We start from the raw sequence: 20,478 nt of genomic DNA on the forward strand, positions 1-20,478 counted from the left end.
GGGGGTGGGGGTGGGGGGGTTGTGAGTTTCGATTCTGCTTAAAGGAATATTCTGGGTTCAGTACAAGTTAACATCAGTCAACAGCATTTGTGGTATACTGTTGATTACCACAAAACAATTTTGATTTGTCCCTCCTTAAAAAATAAACAATAAAAATTACAGTGAAGAACTTACAATGAAAGTGAATGGTGCCAATTTTTGGAGGGTTTAAAGATAGAGATGTGAAGCTTATAATTTTATAAAAGCACCTACATTAATTCTTCTGTTAAAACTCATGTAATATTTGAACTGTAAAGTTGTTTATATCATAATTTTTACAGTCATTTTTAGGGTTTGTTGACATTACATCTTAGCAACAAAGTTGTAAAATTGGCTTTAACTTTACAGAAAAGGTTAATAAGCGATTTTATCACACTAAAATCATTTTTACACACATATTGTTTACGTCTTGCGACTAGACTTTTGAAACAGTGAGTATTTTAACGTTTACGGATTGGTTCCATTCACTTCCATTGTAAGTGCCTTACTGGAATTCAGATTTTTAATCACAATAAATTTGGGGAAATAACCTCTTATAGTACTAAACTTTCAGTTGTACAGCCAACAGTTGAAGGTGGTTCATGCAGTGTTATAGCTTAATGATAATACAACAACAAATGAAAGGACACAACCATTGTTCAAAACAGAAAGTTAGGTACAACATTTTACTGCACAGACTCAGCCAGGCAGAAAATCACAAAACATGCAATTTTACTCAATTTCAAAATTATATATTTTCCAACTAGCAACTATTGTGTGAATTTGAAAGTAAGAAGTGCAGTCAGTCTTCGACTATATTTCTGTAACACTTTGAAAGCGGCTCAAAGGTTTTGTTCCTGTGCAACGTCAAGACTGAAATTGTTGTATTTCCTTCATTTTAATAACAGTGCAATTTCACAAAATAAAAGAATACATGTCCTCTCCAAATAAACTTAATTTGCAGAGTATAGCTTAGTCCAATGCTGTTTAAGGAAAACAACCCCATCTATTTATAGAAGATTATCCAGAGGAACTTGTTTTACAGGTTAACCGTTGCAAGTTAGATGACACTTGCACACATGAAAACACACATGGATGATTAACGTGATTGTCATTTTACTGGTCCAATTGGTTCTAACCTTGTTTATTCACGTGCCAATCACAAGCATAACATAATGAATCAAGGTATGTTTTGACAGTGCTATGAGCACAAAGGTATTTTGAAAATGAGGATTTTCCAATGAATCACACATACAGGCTTTAGCTGGCCCCTCCTCTATCATGACACACACACACACACACACACACACACACACACACACACTCTGTATCTGTGAAGTGTGAACCCAAACCGCATAACATAAGAAGAACAGTGCCATTGAAGTGCATGATCAGACGCGCATGCCCTCTTCGATTTATTTTCTTTTTTCAGCTCGCTTATCCAACCAAACGCGGAAGTCAGTGGACATGACGCATGATATCAGATGGGGACTATGAAATAAAAACAAAAACACTCGGGTAAAGACGAGGTGAGTAAATATTTGAGCGAATCGAGAAAACGTGCCTGGGAAGTTAAACACTTCCCCCCTGTCAGTTTGCTAACTAAATGTCAGCGGAAGAAAACAGACGTTCGTATTTCAATTCGCAGACTGCATATATGTTTATCTTTATTTACTGGGGTTTACATGACATATCAGTAATGTTAGAAAATATATTTTAAATGTATCGCTTGCATTAAATGCGTTCAGACCACTGCAGAATGCATTAACGAAACCTGTCAATGTCCTGCTTATATTTAACACACACACACACACACACACACACACACACACACACAAACAATAACAACAACAAAACTGGCTACATGAAATTATATTTTGCATAAAGACAGCGGAGCCTTCATTTAGGACCATTAAGATTTAACACATTTTACACCGCTATTTTTTCATTACGCGTCAGGACGTTTTAAAATTTCCATTGTTTTCCATGATGATTCTCATTACCGTAACACAGTCTTTTTTCTTTCTTTCTTTTTTTTTTTTTTTTACTATATTAGAGTAAAAAGGTACTGTTGTGTGTGTGTGTGTGTGTGTGTGTGTATATATATATATTAAGCGAAAATGAAAAGCAGTACCGTGGACGTATTAATATGATGTGTAAATAATTAACAATTTAAATAATATAGCATTTTTTCATTGCGGTAATGAGATTTGGTGGGTAAAAGGTGCGTAAGTGTCATTAAGATAATTTCACAACAACAAAAAAATGATGTCCATAAAATATGATTCCTTTTCTATAGACTTGCAGCTCGAGTTCATTCTAGTCTCTGCAGAAACACTGTCCTGAAAGCAGTGTGCGTGTTGCCTTGTGCTTTGCTACCTCTATTTAGCGAGTATGTTGTGCCTCGAAATGTAACTGCCCTGGAAATGAGGTAAGAAAAATAATATATGCAAGCATGCATCTTTAATCGTTCAAATCGCGTCATCACCGCGTGCATTAAGTGAAACTGTTATTGTACGACTACGGCGAGCTGATACTTAAGAGATATGTACAACAGACTGGGACTCCAGTGACAGCTACTATCCAGTGCGCTTGGGTTAAGTAGGTGCATACCAGTGCTGCATGTAATAGTTCGCATCGGCTCAATACAGTATGGATTACAGTGCAACATAAGTGCGTAATGCTTGCATTACTGTCTCACGCATTAGTGGGTTGCAGATAGGATCTGTGACTGTGTGGTGTCAGGCACTTTCAAGCTTTTATACGCCAATCCTTTCATATTTGAAGGAAATTTTTACTGTCAACTATGTTGTGATGTTGTTGGGCTGGAATTTCACTTCGGTTTTTAAAGAACATCTTGCGGTAAGAGCATTATAATTTGGTTGTTTATGTTTACAGTAGTCTATTGTCTCCTTGAGTGTATATTTCTGTCACAGTCCACACTGTAACCATGGACAAGATCAGTTAACTTAAAAATGTTATTTAAACTTGTTGCCCTAAGGTAACAAATTGGCGTTGAATCAACTTAACTTAGTTGTGTTTATCTTTCTGCTTTGACTCAAGTTACACTGCTATAAAAATATACATTTTTTCAATATAAAAAAGTCTTGTTAAGACAACAGATAAAACAGTTGACAAAACCATTTGATTTAAGTAATGTGGACTTGACCTTTTTTTGTTCAAATAACATACATATAATTAATGAATCCTGTTTTTAGTAGTCTACTATTGTACGTTTAACCGTATACTTTATGTGAAGTAGCCTACACAATAACAGCATTAATGTCTGAGCATCTTGCAAAGCAAAAGCAGCATGTGATATCTAGTTAGGGAGGCACATAGACCTCAACACTTAACACACATTAATTACAAACATCAAGTAAAAAGATGAGCTCTGAACATCACCACACAACCTTTAACTAACAGTAATGACAAAAGCACAGATAAAATCTGCAAACAGCAAAAAATAAGCCTTTAACACTAAACTTAAAAATATATTCATGCCGCAATGCATGCTGGGAGCTGGCAATCAAACAACATTATTACGCTAGATTTGGACAACACTTCAGATATTGTTTGTCTAACATGTGTTTAGATTCAAAGTAATTTACATTTCTTTTTTTTTTTGTCCCCTTTTCTCCCAATTTGGAATGCCCAATTTCCACTACTTAGTAGGTCCTCGTGGTGGCACGGTTGCTCACCTCAATCCGGGAGACTGAGGACAAGTCTCAGTTGCCTCCGCTTTTGAGACAGTCAGTCCGCACATCTTATCACGTGGCTCGTTGTGCATGACACCACGGAGACTCACAGCATGTGGAGGCTCATGCTACTCTCCGTGATCCACGCACAATTACCACGCGCCCCAATGAGAGCGAGAACCACTAATCGTGACCACAAGAGTTTACCCCATGTGACTCTACCCTCCCTAGCAACCAAGCCAATTTGGTTGCTTAGGAAACCTGGCTGGAGTCACTCAGCATGCCCTGGATTCGAACTCGTGACTCCAGGGGTGGTAGTCAGGGTCAATACTCGCTGAGCTACCCAGGCCCCCAGTAATTTACAATTCTTAGTCCCAAAGATTTTGCAACAAATAATGCAGAGTAACCTGGTACCTAATGTAGTTGATTCAACCATTGTTTTTGAGTTAAGGTGACAAATATGTGTGTTAATTCAATTTAAGTATACAAATTGATACAATGACAACTTAACATGTTAAGCTGACCTGAAAGATATTAGTAATGTCAACTCAAAAAAGCACTTTAATGTAATGCTTTCAAAAGCTTCATGTGAGGGTATGTGGTTAAGGAATGGTGGAGTTGTCTCCATTATGGTGTTTTATTGGAAAGGAAACCATTTCACCAATGTTGTTTGTCAAGAAAGCTGTTAGTGACTATGCATTATGGAAGGCTGCGTCTGTCATGTTGTAAAATCTCAGGTTTGCATCTGTGTTTCCTGTTGCCTGTATGCATATTGCTGTATGCATATTGTGGAGTCTTTTATGCTTTTATGAAGCTGTAAATGATGAGCAGGGATGTGTTAATGATAATGCTATCTTGAATATGTTGAGTTGTCCTGTATACTGCACATGCATGGGGTGGCATTTGTTTAATCCTATATTGTCAGTAAGGCATTAATTGGTAGAAACATTTTTATTACAGCATTCTACAGTAGCTAGTCATGTGGTGTCACTTTCCTTGTTTCTGTTACAGGGTAACATGTCTGCTGGTTTATCCGTATTGTAAATCTGCGATAACCCCTCTAATTAACCCTGCACTAGGCATGAGACTGAGACTAATCTAGACAAAAAATCTTGTTCTGTTGATTTGATGAAGGAAAAGTATCCACTGTCAAACTGTTCCAAAACTCTCACAGTGGTCTTTCAAGAAGTAGGTCATAGGGATGATAACTTCTGAATGAAACACACCCCCTATTTAGTTTCTTGATACATGTTCCTAGTCTTAATGTTAAAAAAAAATGTTTTCATCTTTTAGCAAAACTTTATAACTAGTTACCAAATCCAACCAAATATGGCAGTATTTGTATGGTGGCCCCAAACAAAAGTTAACAGAATGAAACTGTTTTCAAAACATTACACACTTCAGCATTCAATTACAGCCAAATGCAGTTTGTCAACATTTATTTTGCCAGAATGCGGCTTGAGTAAATTATTTTTCTCTCCTTTTCTCCCCAATGTGCTCTAAGTCCTCATGGTGGGTGGCGGAGGATGAATCTCAGTTGTCTCTGCGTCTGAGACCGTCAATCCACACACCTTATCACTTGGCTTGTTGAGCGCGTTACCACGAAGACATATCACGTGTGGAGGCTTCGCGCTATTCACGGCGGCATCCATGCACAACTTGCCACGTGCCCCACCGAGAGCAAACCACATTATAGCGACCACGAGAAGGTTACCACATCTACCCTTCCTAGCAACCGGGCCAATTTGGTTGCTCCAGACCTGGCTGGAGTCACTCAGCACACTCAGCATACCCTGGATTCGAACTTGCGAATCCAGGGGTAGTAGTCGGCGTCTCTACTCGCTGAGCTACCCAGGCCCCCAGAATGAAACTGTTCTTAAAACTCTGCATTTCAGAAAACAATCAAATACTTCACACTTTTGCATTCATAGACAACACAATAGCACAAATCATTAACACTACAGTGTAAAAAGAAACAAAATTAAAATGAAGTTATTTTTATCAGAAGCACTTAGGACAACATATGGTATTACGTTGAGGAATTAGATGGGTTCCCAACAGAAAACACAGAAACGGCTCTTTATTGCATTCTTTGACATTAGTTAGACATAAGAAAGCCAAGTATTTAAAAATGGTGTAAATAACAGATAGATTGAAAGAACTGTAATAGAGAGAATTCAGGTAAATGGGGCCACTTTGACAGTTTGTTTGTGTGCATGCTTTTAAGACAGTCTATTCATTGAGCATATTCTCCTTTGTGCTAAAAATTGCTTTTTACACTTGACGAAGCTACTTCCACTCCACTGTTAGCTAAGACACTTACTTTCACCTTTTAAGAGTTTATTCTAAGACTGTTGGAAAATCCATAATAATAAAAAAGGAAAATCAATAAAAAGTATAAATCAATATGTAGCTAAACTTAAGGCAGTGTTCCGTAATGAACCAGAAAGTAACTCATTTTCTTCATGCAAAAGTAAGTGGTCATATTGCAGACATTTTTATGATGGCCCAGAGCCATGTACCCACAACGAACTACTAATGGATCTGCTGTGCCTAATTCTAAAGAGCACTCTGATTCATCCCCCAAGACAGGTTTTAATGTAGCAACATTAATTTTTGGTCTCAGTTTGGGGCATTAATACAACAAGCCACCAATCAATAGTATGTTATTTAGAAATGGGAGAACATTTACCTTGTTTGACCAATCTGGACACATGCTTGCAGACTCTGTTATTTACTTTAGCACTTTGTGCCACCATCCGCTGGTTGTTTTCACCGTCTCTGACATTTCCTCCTCTGCTTCATGGACTCTGATAGGAAGTTACCCAAAGGGATAGATGGATTTAACTTGGAACCACCATGTTTTTATTGGAACCCCTTTGCACCTTTCTTTTTTAACTTCTCACGACAATTGATAATGTTTGTAAAACTTTGTAGGTGACATTTTGTTCACTTTGCCCTTAATGCAGTGGTGATGACAAATAAAGAAAAAAAATATATATATATTTTACTATTCCATTATTTCACTGTGTGTGATCAGAGAGCAGCTTCACTGATGGAAAGTGGCTCATGGTAAAACATATTGTGTAGTATCTCATATAGGTGACAAATGTGTGCATCACCTTGAGAAATGTGTGTTGCCAAGACTGTTGACATCTGCTTGTGATGTCTAACCATCATTTCAGCCATTAACTTTAAAAAATGGACTAATTGCTTTTTAATCTTAACATGTCATTCTCACACTTTGTGTAGTTTCCATAGCACAGATGACATAAATGCATGTCAAAGTGTGTGGTTGTGAAGATGAGTATGGCTGTAAAGGTACCACCATTCTAAATTCACCAAGAAACTCAAATAGAGTATTCATCTAAAATCATATGTTGTCCTCATGCTGAACTATTATGTCTCCTATGCTGAGACATCATCGAAAACATGACAAATTTATTTGCTTGTCAAACTGAGCTGACAGAGTGACCAATCATTTTGAGATTCAGTCATATTTTTGTCATTCTCTAGGGATCTGAAGTGTTTTCTAGTCATTGAATGTGTCACTCTTTCCAATCTGGATTCAATAACCAGGCCCTTTTACATTCAACAAAACTCAGCAACAAAAGGATTCAAGGCCTCCTATTTCAAGAGGAAGAAGAGATGAATCAATGTTTTAGGCATTCTTGTGAACCACATAATACCATAGCTGTAAAAAATAATAATAATTAAAAAAAAATTGTGTGTAATTTCTACGCCACTAGCATCACCAAACTGAATTGCAAAAATAATGACTGTTTTCAAACATGTTTCCCAAAGACCAACCTTGTCTTTCATTGGTCAGACAAATAGATAGTCCCACCCCAAACTCATGCTATTAGGTGAACCAATGCTATGTTAGGCTGGTTGGGATGTTCAAACAAACAGAGCAGAGTTTTGATTCACAGTTTTTACACTTTTATGGAGACTCAGTGTATGAATGGCTTACTTATAGTTGTCTCTGCATATTAAACAGGCATAGGAGAACATATTTCCATATTCAAAACATTACACACTTCAGCATTCAATTACAGTCAAATGCAGTTTGTCAACATTTATTTTGCCAGAATGCAGCTTCTTGAGTTATTTTTTTCTCTCCCCTTTTCTCCCCAATTTGGCATGCCCAATTCACAATGCGCTCTAAGTCCTCGTGGTGGTGTAGTGACTTGCCTCAATCCGGGTGGCGGAGGACAAATCTCAGTTGCCTCCGCGTCTGAGACTGTCAGTCCGCACATTTTATCATGTGGCTTGTTGAGCGCATTACCGCAGAGACCTAGCAGGTGTGGAGGCTCACGCTATTCTCTGTGGCATCCACACACAACTCACCACATGCCCCACCGAGAGCGAGAACCACATTATAGCGACCACGAGGAGGTTAACCCAACTTGACTCTACCCACCCTAGCAACTGGGCCAATTGGTTGCTTAGGAAGCCTGACTGGAGTCACTCAGCACACCCTGGATTCGAACTCGTGACTCCAGGTCTGGTAGTCAGCGTCTTTACTTGCTGAGCTACCTAGGCCCCCTCTTGAGTTAAATATTAACAAAAGTGCTTTCAACAAGGGCAAACAAAATGGAATGACAATAGAGAATGGCAGAATGCATAAAGCGGGATTATCTAGACATCAGTGTAGAACATATGGCAACTAGAATCAATACTGCACTATCTGTGACTTATGAATAATACAAGCAAATTCTAAGCAATGTATTGATCGAGTCTGACAAAACTGCCAAGCCTTCATCTGGTAAAATCCATCTTGTTAGATTATGGCAGGCACACTGCTTATGGAAGTTTATTTATTTCAGACTAACTGAATAAATAAATGATCACCATGAATGTTATTAGGACTCCTCTTTATCCTGCTGAAAAGACTTGTTAAAGAGCACCTATTATGGTTTTTAAACATGCCTAATTTTGTTTTAAAGGTCTCATACAATAGATTTACATGCATGCAAGGACAAAAAACACTTTAATTTGCTCATAATTTAAATTGCAGCATTACCTTTTTTTCCCATTGTCAAAAAACGACTCGTTCAATGATCCGTTCTAAAGGATTCATTCTAAACTCCTCCTTTCAGAGAGTCTACTATGCTCTGATTGGTCAGATGTCCCAGTCTGTTGTGATTGGTCTACCGCTTAGTGTAGTGTTTGAGGGTGGGTCAAAGCTGTTCGCGAGCAGCCAATGAACACCAGAGGCGGAGTTTTTTGTTACCAAATTACGTAGGTTAGTACAGGAAGTAAGTCTGGAATTACTGACAGCTCGTTTCAGGTGTTCAGAATCGGTTCTTTCTTTTGGGAGTCAATAACTCCATTTGTCGTGCACTTTGATTTTTGAAATTTTGCAGACTTATTTACATTCACAAACAGCTATATAACACAGTACATGAAAGGTGATATTTGAAAAACCATAATAGGTGCTATTTAAGACCAGCATGGGCTGGTTTTTGCAGGTTGGTGCTGGTCTAGCTGATGGACAAGAATAGCCATGTTCACCAACAAAACTTAAGACTGTCAACTAGCATGATTTTATTATGGTGAAGCTGGTTAACAGGAAGTCTGGCTGGTTAAGATAGTTAAGAAGCATGGTGGGGAACCAGCATCCCATCATGCAGGTACAAAATGTTACCACAAAGTAAGAGGTTGTCATCATTGGACAACCCAAGGTATTGATGGAGTTTGCCTAGTTATTCAAGATTCTATCATTTCTACAAAGAATCGACTGTGCCTTTTAATATTGATCAAGATTTTACCATTGTAAGCTTGTGAAAATGTGTGTGCCTTAACCTTGTGCGACCCCACGTACACATGCGTGGACGTTGTATCTTGGCTTCTCTATACGCAATGCATAATTTAAATTCATTAAAACTGACTGATCTCAGTTCAGAAGACTCTGGGCTGTCAGTAAAGAGATAAACTTTCGATGCGCTAAGTCATGTGACAAAACAACATGGTGCCGATCACAGCAGAGTTTGTCTTTGGAAGATCTGGTATGAAATCTAATTAAGTTTTTACATTGAAACCTGTTTAAGTCAAAAGTTTAGAGTCATCTGACATGCCATTTTTCAAAATTTGAAGGATTCATATGAAATGCCACGCTGCTAAACACAATGTACACTAATGTGTATAATAGCACATGGTTTTCATTGGAAATCATATATTTACTGTGCATTTTCACATTAAGAAAAAAAAAATGATATGGAGTATGAAAATAAGGAGCATTTCGAAGACTCAGTTCTGAGACCAGTGCAGACAGACAGCAAACTGGAGGTTAAGTCATTCACTAATAATGGAGAAAGGGAACATCCCATAGCTCTCTATGCAGCTAAGTGCATTCAATCCAAACTCCATATCAAAAGTTCAGTTTCAGGCTGCAGATGATGTTTGGACCACTCAACATGTTTGGTAGACATGGGATGATGGTAATCAGTACATAGATTTAGAATTTATAATGTATAATTTTATTTTAACATGGTTGGCAGTGATTGGATGATGCAGGCCATTACTTGCAATCAGGATTAATTGTGCTAATTTCTGATGTAATGTCTGTAATGTCTCAAAAACATGAATAACCAAAACTCCTGGAAAAATAATAAACAATCTGATTTAAAAAATCAAATCTGACTTTCTTTAGCTTAGTATTATTTAAAATTTCACAACTTAGTTCCGCTGTCCACATACACTATATTGCCAGAAGTATTCGCTCATCTGCCTTTAGACGCATATGAACTTAAGTGACATCCCATTCTTAATCCATAGGGTTTAATATGACGTCGGCCCACCCTTTGCAGCTATAACAGCTTCAACTCTTCTGGAAAGGCTTTCCACAAGGTTTAGGAGTGTGTTTATGGGAATTTTTGACCATTCTTCCAGAAGCGCATTTGTGAGGTCAGACACTGATGTTGGACGAGAAGGCCTGGCTCGCAGTCTTCGCTCTAATTCATCCCAAAGGTGCTCTATCGGGTTGAGGTCAGGACTCTGTGCAGGCCAGTCAAGTTCTTCCACACCAAGCTCGCTCATCCATGTCTTTATGGACCTTGCTTTGTGCACTGGTGTGCAGTCATGTTGGAACAGGAAGGGGCCATCCCCAAACTGTTCCCACAAAGTTGGGAGCATGGAATTGTCCAAAATCTCTTGGTATGCTGAAGCATTCAGAGTTCCTTTCACTGGAACTAAGGGGCCAAGCCCAGCTCCTGAAAAACAACCCCACACCATAATCCCCCCTCCACCAAACTTCACAGTTGGCACAATGCAGTCAGACAAGTACCGTTCTCCTGGCAACCACCAAACCCAGACTCGTCCATCAGATTGCCAGATGGAGAAGCGTGATTCGTCACTCCAGAGAACACGTCTCCACTGCTCTAGAGTCCAGTGGCGGCGTGCTTTACACCACTGCATCCGACGCTTTGCATTGCACTTGATGTATGGCTTGGATGCAGCTGCTCGGCCATGGAAACCCATTCCATGAAGCTCTCTATGCACTGTTCTTGAGCTAATCTGAAGGCCACATGAACTTTGGAGGTCTGTAGCGATTGACTCTGCAGAAAGTTGGCGACCTCTGCGCACTATGCGCCTCAGCATCCGCTGACCCCACTCTGTCATTTTACGTGGTCTACCACTTCATGGCTGAGTTGCTGTCATTCCCAATCGCTTCCACTTTGTTATAATACCACTGACAGTTGAATATTTAGTAGTGAGGAAATTTCACGACTGGACTTGTTGCACAGGTGGCATCCTATCACAGTACCACGCTGGAATTCACTGAGCTCCTGAGAGTGGCCCATTCTTTCACAAATGTTTGTAGAAGCAGTCTGCATGCCTAGGTGCTTCATTTTATACACCTGTGGCCATGGAAGTGATTGGAACACCTGAATTCAATTATTTGGATGGGTGAGCGAATACTTTTGGCAATATAGTGTATGTTGACATCAATTTGTAGAAAAACTATTTCCTCTAGAATTCTTTTTACATGTTTATTTGGTAGTACTAGTCAAAAAGGGAAATGGAAAATGCACACAGCAGTCATGCTCAGGTCTCAGGAGGTTAAATAGCAACATCAGGGAGTCATCTTGGTAGTGGAAGAAGTAAACAGCACAACTAGAAACTATCAGCAGGGAATCAGCAGGGTCCTGGCGATGTAATATTATTGCGACACTGTATATACAGTAGTGTATAAATCTTTTACTATCTTGTTTCTCATTCAAGTTCTTTGGATATCAGTGCTTTGAGCAACTAGTGCTGAAATTCCTGCTTTACTTTATCTCAGAGCCATAGAAGTTGCAAAGTAAGTAAGTGTTTGTAGCAATGTTTGGAACATCATGTCCCAAATGTGTCTGTTTGGTACGAGTTGGACCAGACTTTCTGTAACAGATTATTTGCTTTTGCACTTCAGTTCTGAATTACTAGAATATGTGAGAAAATGACTTTTAATAGGCCTAGCGATGGAGCAGTTAGCTCTTTGGGCCACTCCAAGAAAAACAATTATAATCCACTTATGAAATGATGAAGTGCATTGCTGTTCAGTCACCATCACTTATGTGCTTATGATGATAGAGCAGGCCTGATTAGTATGTACAGCAACAACACCAACAAGTAGTATGTGTGTATAAGGTTATACACTCACTGACCACTTTATTAGTGACACTTTACATCTACTTATTCATGTGATTATCTAATCAGCTAATGGTGTGGCAGCAGTGCAGTGCATAAAATCATGCAGATACAGTTCAGAAGCTTCAGTTAATGTTCACATCAACCATATGAATGGGGAAAAAATGCGATCTCATTGATTTCGACCGTGGCATGATTGTTGGTGTCAAACGGGCTGGTTTGAGTATTTCTGTAACTCTGACCTCCTGGGATTTTCATACACAACAGTCTCTAGAGTTTACTCAAAATGGTGTCAAAAACAAAACACATCCAGTGAGAGGCAGTTCTGCGGACGGAAATGCCTTGTTAATGAGAGAGGTCAACAGAGAATGGCCAGACTGGTTCGAGCTGACAGAAAGGCTACGGTAACTCAGATAACCGCTCTGTACAATTATAGTGAGCAGAATAGCATCTCAGAATGTACAACATGTCAAACCTTGAGGCAGACAGGCTACAACAGCAGAAGTCCACGTCGGATTCCACTTCTGTCAGACAAGAACAGGAAACTGAGGCTGCAGTGGGCACAGGCTCACCAAAACTGGACAGTTAAAGACTGGAAAAACATAGCCTTGTCTGATGAATCTTGATTTCTGCTGAGGTACGCAGATGGCAGGCCCACTGCTGCCTCTGCTTTCTGTTCTTCGCTGACAGTCTCCTGACCCATATCTGAATTATTTTATGCATTGCACTTCTGCCCAACGATTAGCTGATTAGATAATTGCATGAATAAGTAGGAGTACAGGCGTATCTAATAAAGTGGTCGGTGAGTGTATATTTCAGTTTAGAGCAGTTTCAGTTGTCACATTAAATTTTTTCCTGCTTATCTGCCTCCTTGAGACCCATAGCTTTGGATATTTGAATTCAGATTCTCTTTGGATATATGCTCAGTTTTCAAGCAAAACTGCCCAGCTGCTCCTCATTGTTTCCATTTGGAAGACTTATAGGTCCCTTGCTTTGGTGTAGAAATCATTGTATGTTCAGGTGACTTTCAAGTAAGTTACAGTCATAGCTTGAGTCATTCAGCTATTACAGGTGCATCTCAATAAATTAGAATGTCATGGAAAGTTCATTTATTTCAGTAATTCAACTCAAATTGTGAAACTCGTGTATTAAATAAATTCAATGCACACAGACTGAAGTAGTTTAAGTCTTTGGTTCTTTTAATTTTGATGATTTTGGCTCACATTTAACAAAAACCCACCAATTCACTATCTCAAAAAATTAGAATACATCATAAGACCAATAAAAAAAAACATTTTTAGTGAATTGTTGGCCTTCTGGAAAGTATGTTCATTTACTGTATATGTACTCAGTACTTGGTAGGGGCTCCTTTTGCTTTAATTACTGCCTCAATTTGGCGTGGCATGGAGGTGATCAGTTTGTGGCACTGCTGAGGTGGTATGGAAGCCCAGGTTTCTTTGACAGTGGCCTTCAGCTCATCTGCATTTTTTGGTCTCTTGTTTCTCATTTTCCTCTTGACAATACCCAATAGATTCTCTATGGGGTTCAGGTCTGGTGAGTTTGCTGGCCAGTCAAGCACACCAACACCATGGTCATTTAACCAACTTTTGGTGCTTTTGGCAGTGTGGGCAGGTGCCAAATCCTGCTGGAAAATGAAATCAGCATCTTTAAAAAGCTGGTCAGCAGAAGGAAGCATGAAGTGCTCCAAAACTTCTTGGTAAACGGGTGCAGTGGCTTTGGTTTTCAAAAAACACAATGGACCAACACCAGCAGATGACATTGCACCCCAAATCATCACAGACTGTGGAAACTTAACACTGGACTTCAAGCAACTTGGGCTATGAGCTTCTCCACCCTTCCTCCAGACTCTAGGACCTTGGTTTCCAAATGAAATACAAAACTTGCTCTCATCTGAAAAGAGGACTTTGGACCACTGGGCAACAGTCCAGTTCTTCTTCTCCTTAGCCCAGGTAAGACGCCTCTGACGTTGTCTGTGGTTCAGGAGTGGCTTAACAAGAGGAATACGACAACTGTAGCCAAATTCCTTGACACGTCTGTGTGTGGTGGCTCTTGATGCCTTGACCCCAGCCTCAGTCCATTCCTTGTGAAGTTCACCCAAATTCTTGAATCGATTTTGCTTGACAATCCTCATAAGGCTGTGGTTCTCTCGGTTGGTTGTGCATAACTTTCTGTTAACATGCTTGGATACAACACTCTGTGAACAGCCAGCTTCTTTGGCAATGAATGTTTGTGGCTTACCCTCCTTGTGAAGGGTGTCAATGATTGTCTTCTGGACAACTGTCAGATCAGCAGTCTTCCCCATGACTGTGTAGCCTAGTGAACCAAACTGAGAGACCATTTTGAAGGCTCAGGAAATCTTTGCAGGTGTTTTGAGTTGATTAGCTGATTGGCATGTCACCATATTCTAATTTGTTGAGATAGTGAATTGGTGGGTTTTTGAGCCAAAATCATCACAATTAAAAGAACCAAAGACTTAAACTACTTCAATCTGTGTGCATTGAATTTATTTAATACACAAGTTTCACAATTTGAGTTGGATTACTGAAATAAATGAACATTTCCACGACATTCTAATTTATTGAGATGCACCTGTATGTCACAGCAAACAGAATTTGAAATGAAATTACAAGTGATATTATAGTCTTTTATAAATATTATAAACACTCGCCAAAATTAACACTCGCCAAGTGTCAAATACGAGTAAATATTGGCTTTGGCATGTAAATAAAAGTTAGTTGCCTGTTGGGCTATAAATTTATTAGGAACTGCAAAATTACATGGTTTAAATCAAATTGTAAGTATGATAGTCTGACCCTCACTGCTGTAAGTGACGTGGTACAAATTAAAGATTACAAATAGCATACAAAATATTTTTTGAATATTTTTGAACAGTAATTTTTCTCTATTTACCTTTACTTGCCAGGTGTGGTAACAATGTCTATAAAAAACATATAATTTCTACAAATGGCTTTTCTTCATAGTAAGATTTGTTGGTAGACTGATTAATGGCAGTTTGAGAATTAAAATAATACTTTTCTTTCTTTGCAGACTCTTATATGCTAAATATAGTTATTGCTGCAATCACAGACATTATGGAGAAATGTTTTAGGTTCTGTTAAGTAAGAAGTAGTACAAACCAGACTTAGATATACACTACATGACAAGTAGTGCCCTCTCACCCTGTCCTGGAAGCTAATATAAACATTTAAAGTAAGCGATGATGCTTCATTTGGGACTACAAATGTGTATTTGTTATTGAGACAGGAACTTTTAACATCCTCATAGTGTTAATGTGCTAGTTAACCCTGTTACTCTTTGCAAGTAATGCTGTGTTGTTCTTTGGTCATTTTTCTACGAACCTTGCTTTCCTCTTGTTGTGGTTTGTGGCAGCGGGGGCGTGGTCAAGTGTCCGTCCGGAGAGTGAGAAAGTGGTAAGGGCGCTTGCACCTGAGCTAAATTATGTCTAACACCTGTCTCTAATTACAGTGAGCATGGGGAGAGCGGCATAAAAGAGCCACACCGTCAGCAGACCAGAGAGAGAGTCTGGGTCTTGAAGCTCTTCATGAAGCTACAGTCTTGTTGGGAAGCTAAAGTCTTGTTGGGAAGCTAAAGTCTATATTGTGAAGCTAAAGAGTATCATGAAAGTGTGAAGCTGACGTGTTGTGGCATCTCTGTAAAAACCCAAGTTATTCCATTAAAGAAACTATTACCTGAGTGGAAGAAACCTGGTTTCCCGTGTACTCCATGTGAAAGTCCTTTACATGGTTGTAGCAATCTTAAGTTTTATTAGGGTCCAAGAGCATGCGACTCTAGGAAATACAGTATATTTTGCTCCAGTGCATGATGAGAAAACAATGATCTTGAATTTTGCACTTTCTGCTCACCGCTCCCATCTCCCTGTGTCCCTGCTGCTGTTTGAGATTGATTTAATGAGTGTGGATCACAGAATGTGGAAAGCAGTGCCATAACTGTATTTGTATGGTGCACTTAAATTCTAACCTTCCTTTTTTTAAAACAAAAAGAGGGACATTCTCATCCTTTTGCAATTTCAGTCATTTATCATTGGCATCAGACTGTTTTTTTTCTTTCTATTCTCACTTTTTTCTTTGCCATATGAAGTCTTTGCTTACTACACTGAAGAAAAAAATATTTTGTGAAGTAAATAAAGCATAAAAGATTAAGCACTTTCTACACTGAATTAGTTAGTTTTAGCTTCAACTTGAAAATATTAAGTACATTCTACATTTGTATTCAATTCAAACATGTACAAATTAATGCTCTAGCTCATAAGTAAATATTATTTATGAGCGTCTGTTATCTTTACATGCATCATCATGTATCAGTCCTAAAGAAGAAAACCTTGTCATATTTATTTACTAACTGGGTAAATTTCATAGGTAAATATAAGTCAATTTTACTAAAAGTTTCTAAGCTGATGTTCCCAGCATACACCCGACTTGAATAATTAATAAACATGCATGGTTTCACTGATTACAAGTTGATTTACACCATTTTTATTGTTGATTTTATTGTTACGTTTGGTAACTTCTTGTTCCCTGTCTGTCACTCACTCGACGTTGTGTCGATGTAGTGACACTAGGGGTTCGCTCTTGAGAGCCCCAATCACCTTTGCTTTATTCAGAAAAGGCCAATGAAAATTGGCGAGTGGAATTTGCATGCCACTCTCCACCCCGGACATGCGGGTATAAAAGGAGATGGTGTGCACCACTCATTCAGACTTTTTCTTCGGAGCTGAGCGCATGTGTGTTCGTCCTGTCACCTTACCTTCTGCTGCTGGAATTTACGGTGCATATCAGCAGTCACCCTCTCAGGATCGAGTGTTGTGCTTCCCCTGGGTGCTTCGGCGGCTGAGTCCACAGGTGTTAAAAGAGTATATTTTCTCTAAAAGAGCTCGCACAAATGATTGCCGTCTTTTTAAAGATGTCCTTTCGCCTTTGTGCTATTGGGTGTGGCCGTTATCTCTCCCCACCGGATGGCCACGAAATCTGTCTCAAGTACTGTCTCGAAAGCACGCCGAGGCAGCTTTCATGGAGGGGTCACATTCTCACTGTGAGAACATGCCCATGAGAATGTTGCGGTCACAGTTCTCTTCCTTCTTCGTGAAGCAGAGACCCATCACGGCTGCTTCCTGACCCAGTCCGTCCTGGATTGAGACTCAGGCGGCTGTTTCGGCGAGCACTGCAGGCGATCTGAATGTGGATATATCCCTGCGGACCTCCCATCCGATGATGTGGACGCTGAGTTGGCAGTTGTGCTTGCCCGGGCAGCCACAAACATCAGGCTTGAGTGGAACCCTCCACCCTGCCCTGAGCATTCGCGGCTGGATGATTGGTTTCTGGGCTCGGAGCGCGACTCACGGCCGTGCCCCGCCCTGGTGCCCTTCTTCCCAGAAGTGCACGAGGAGCTCACGAATTTGTGGCAGGCACCTTTCTCTGCCCGTACATGCTTCGCCGGCTCGTCCACCATAACCACCCTCGATGGCGGGGCAGTACTCATAGTATGCCCCTTTTCAGGTGAGCCTGTGTACTTGGGCTCAGTGCTCCATACGTGGTGATTTCCCCCCTTGTTAATCCCGTATGATGCGTTTCCACTGTTCGGTTTCCCCTCTGGTGAACCCTGTGTTTCCCCTCATCAGGGCTGTGCTCTGCCTCGGCCACTGTTGCTGTGTACCCTCTCCGTAGATAGGGTCCTCCCCAGTGGCATCATTCCATGTGTGAACTTCCCCATTGGTAAGTTCATGTGGCGTATTCTCCACATTAGCCTCCCTCTGGTAGGATGTGGTCTCCGTAGTGCTCTCCCTCCTGGAGAGGGAAGAGCACTTCCCCAGCATTATTCTAGCAGGTGCTTGGTGGGAAATTGCTTAATACAAAAATCAGGAAAGGCCACCACCTGTAGCTTCCTTGGGTAAGTGCCTCCTCCCACCCATATCGGGATCAGGGAGATGCCGTACCTAACTCACTGGAAGGTCACGACGTGGTCGAGCGCTCGCTGCGAGGCACGCAGCAGCCTGCCCATGTCCGTTCCTCGCGACATGGTTCAGCGTCTGCGGCGTTTCATATTGGAATCCCTAGTGTCACTACATCGACACAACGTCGAGTGAGTGACAGACAGGGAATGTCTTGGTTACTGATGTAACCTCTGTTCCCTGATGGAGGGACGAGACATTGTGTCCCTCCTGCCGCGGCGCTGAACTGACCGCTGACATGGCCGGGACTCTCTCTCGGCTCCTCAGCATAACTCTGAATGAGTGGTGCACGCCATCTCCTTTTATACCCATATGTCGGGGTGGAGAGTGGAACGCAAATGTTTTCTGAATAAAGCAAAAGTGATTGGGGCTCTTGAGCGAACCCCTAGTGTCACTACATCGACACAACGTCTCGTTCCCTCCATCAGGGAACAGAGGTTACATCAGTAACTGTGAAGTCTGAAGTTTCTACTCAAAATTACCTGTTCACAATCCAAAAAATTAGCTGTTGCTTGTTGATTGAAGTGCTCAGGTCTGCGTACACAGCTCTGGGTCTTGTTTCTATTGCCATTTAAGCAAGGTGATGTTGTCTGATAGACTACATACATATCATGCATTAAGCTTCCCTGAGGAAGGCTTCTGTCTGTCATGTCGTATATGACTAAATATGTTGAAAAAGCAAGTTAAGAAATCTTAGTACTTTCTAAAGCATGGTTTAATTCAGTGCTACATTGCTTGAGTAAAATGTACTTTAAACAAAGTGTTGCAATGTAAATTTTACTTGAGAATTTCTGATTAAAGCCACCAAGAATTGTGTGTAGCCTTGACTTGAAAATAGGGTCTGTTAAATTCACTAGCAATGTCAATGTAGAAATGTTTCCTATGGTTTTTTTTGTTTGTTTTTTTTTTTTAAGTAAACCTCACTCCAAATTGTTTACAGTGTAATTTCTTTGTGCACTAATTCTGACAAACATAGTTTTCTGTAATTATATTCAGTTAAGAAAGCATTCTTAATTATGGATCCTTTATTTAAAGAATTTAAGTAATTACCTTTTGGCAGATGGTGAAACATTTACTCAAATCGAAGCACCATTTAATTTTTGTTTAATCATGTAACGGCTAAAATAACCCCCTGACGTGTGCTGTGTTTTACAATTTCACTTTCTTTGTGCTGTTAGACTTATTTATGGTTTTGATGCAGTCTGCAGTTTTATCTTTGTCAAGAATGGAGTAAGGATAAGGACTCAATCGCAGAGAAAGTTTAACAGTCTTTATTGAATGAACACAGCAGGCAGGTGGAAAGTGGCAAAAGTTTGTAAAACCATCACAGACTGCAGAAGGGAATGTCCAGGAAGGATATTGGAGCACCCAGGCTGATAATGGCAGTGATCTGAATGCAGAAGTTGAGTAATATTATTCTTGTGGTCAGTACACACAACAATTGGTACCTCCGACCCTTACGACCAGTGACGCCACTCCCACAACGCCAACCCGACAGCCAGTAATTCCCTGTTTCCAATATTGTAATTCCATTCCGCTGGGGAAAGGCGGTGAGAAATTTTTTAACTCTTGACTCCAGGGGTGGTAGTCAGTGTCAATACTCACTGAGCTACCCAGGCCCCCCATTACCCCTACTTCTGATGCATCAACCTGCACCACAAACTGATGAGATGGGTCAGGATTTATGAGAATGTGAGCTGAAACAAAGCAGCTTTTGAGTTTTTCGAATGCAGATTGAGCCTGTATGGACCAACTGAATCGTGTCTTAGCAGAGGTTAAACTTGTCAGAGGAGAAGCGATCTGACTAAAGTTCCGGATGAACCGCTGTTAAAAATTGGCCAATCCCAGGAACTGCTAGACCACTATGGGAATCTGGGATTGGCCAATCTGCAATTGCTTTTACCTTGGCGGGGTCCATCTGGATACCATCACCTGAGAGGATGAACCCCAGGAACGGAACTGATTGTGCGTGAAACTCACACTTCTCCACCTTGACAAATAAATGATTCTCAAGCAGTCGCTGAAGCACTGTCCTTACATGCTGGACATGGTCACGACTATTTTGGGAGAAAATGAGAATGTTGTCAAGATAAACGAAACCAAACTGATTGACCATGTCTTGAA

The 20,478-nt window shown here is 40.2% G+C and overlaps 1 protein-coding gene across 1 annotated transcript in view; it reads left to right on the forward strand.

Moving 5' to 3' along the window:
- The first annotated feature begins 1,341 nt into the window (after nt 1–1,341).
- The window catches only part of LOC127412109 (E3 ubiquitin-protein ligase MARCHF8-like), a 139,041-nt gene continuing 119,904 nt past the window's right edge, over nt 1,342–20,478 (forward strand). Inside the window, exon 1 of the mRNA XM_051648192.1 lies at nt 1,342–1,547. The gene's annotated coding sequence lies outside the window, so the exon portion shown is untranslated. The remainder of the gene's footprint in view (nt 1,548–20,478) is intronic.

Source organism: Myxocyprinus asiaticus, chromosome 21 (assembly GCF_019703515.2).
Source record: "Myxocyprinus asiaticus isolate MX2 ecotype Aquarium Trade chromosome 21, UBuf_Myxa_2, whole genome shotgun sequence".
NCBI classification, from domain to species: Eukaryota; Metazoa; Chordata; class Actinopteri; order Cypriniformes; family Catostomidae; genus Myxocyprinus; species Myxocyprinus asiaticus.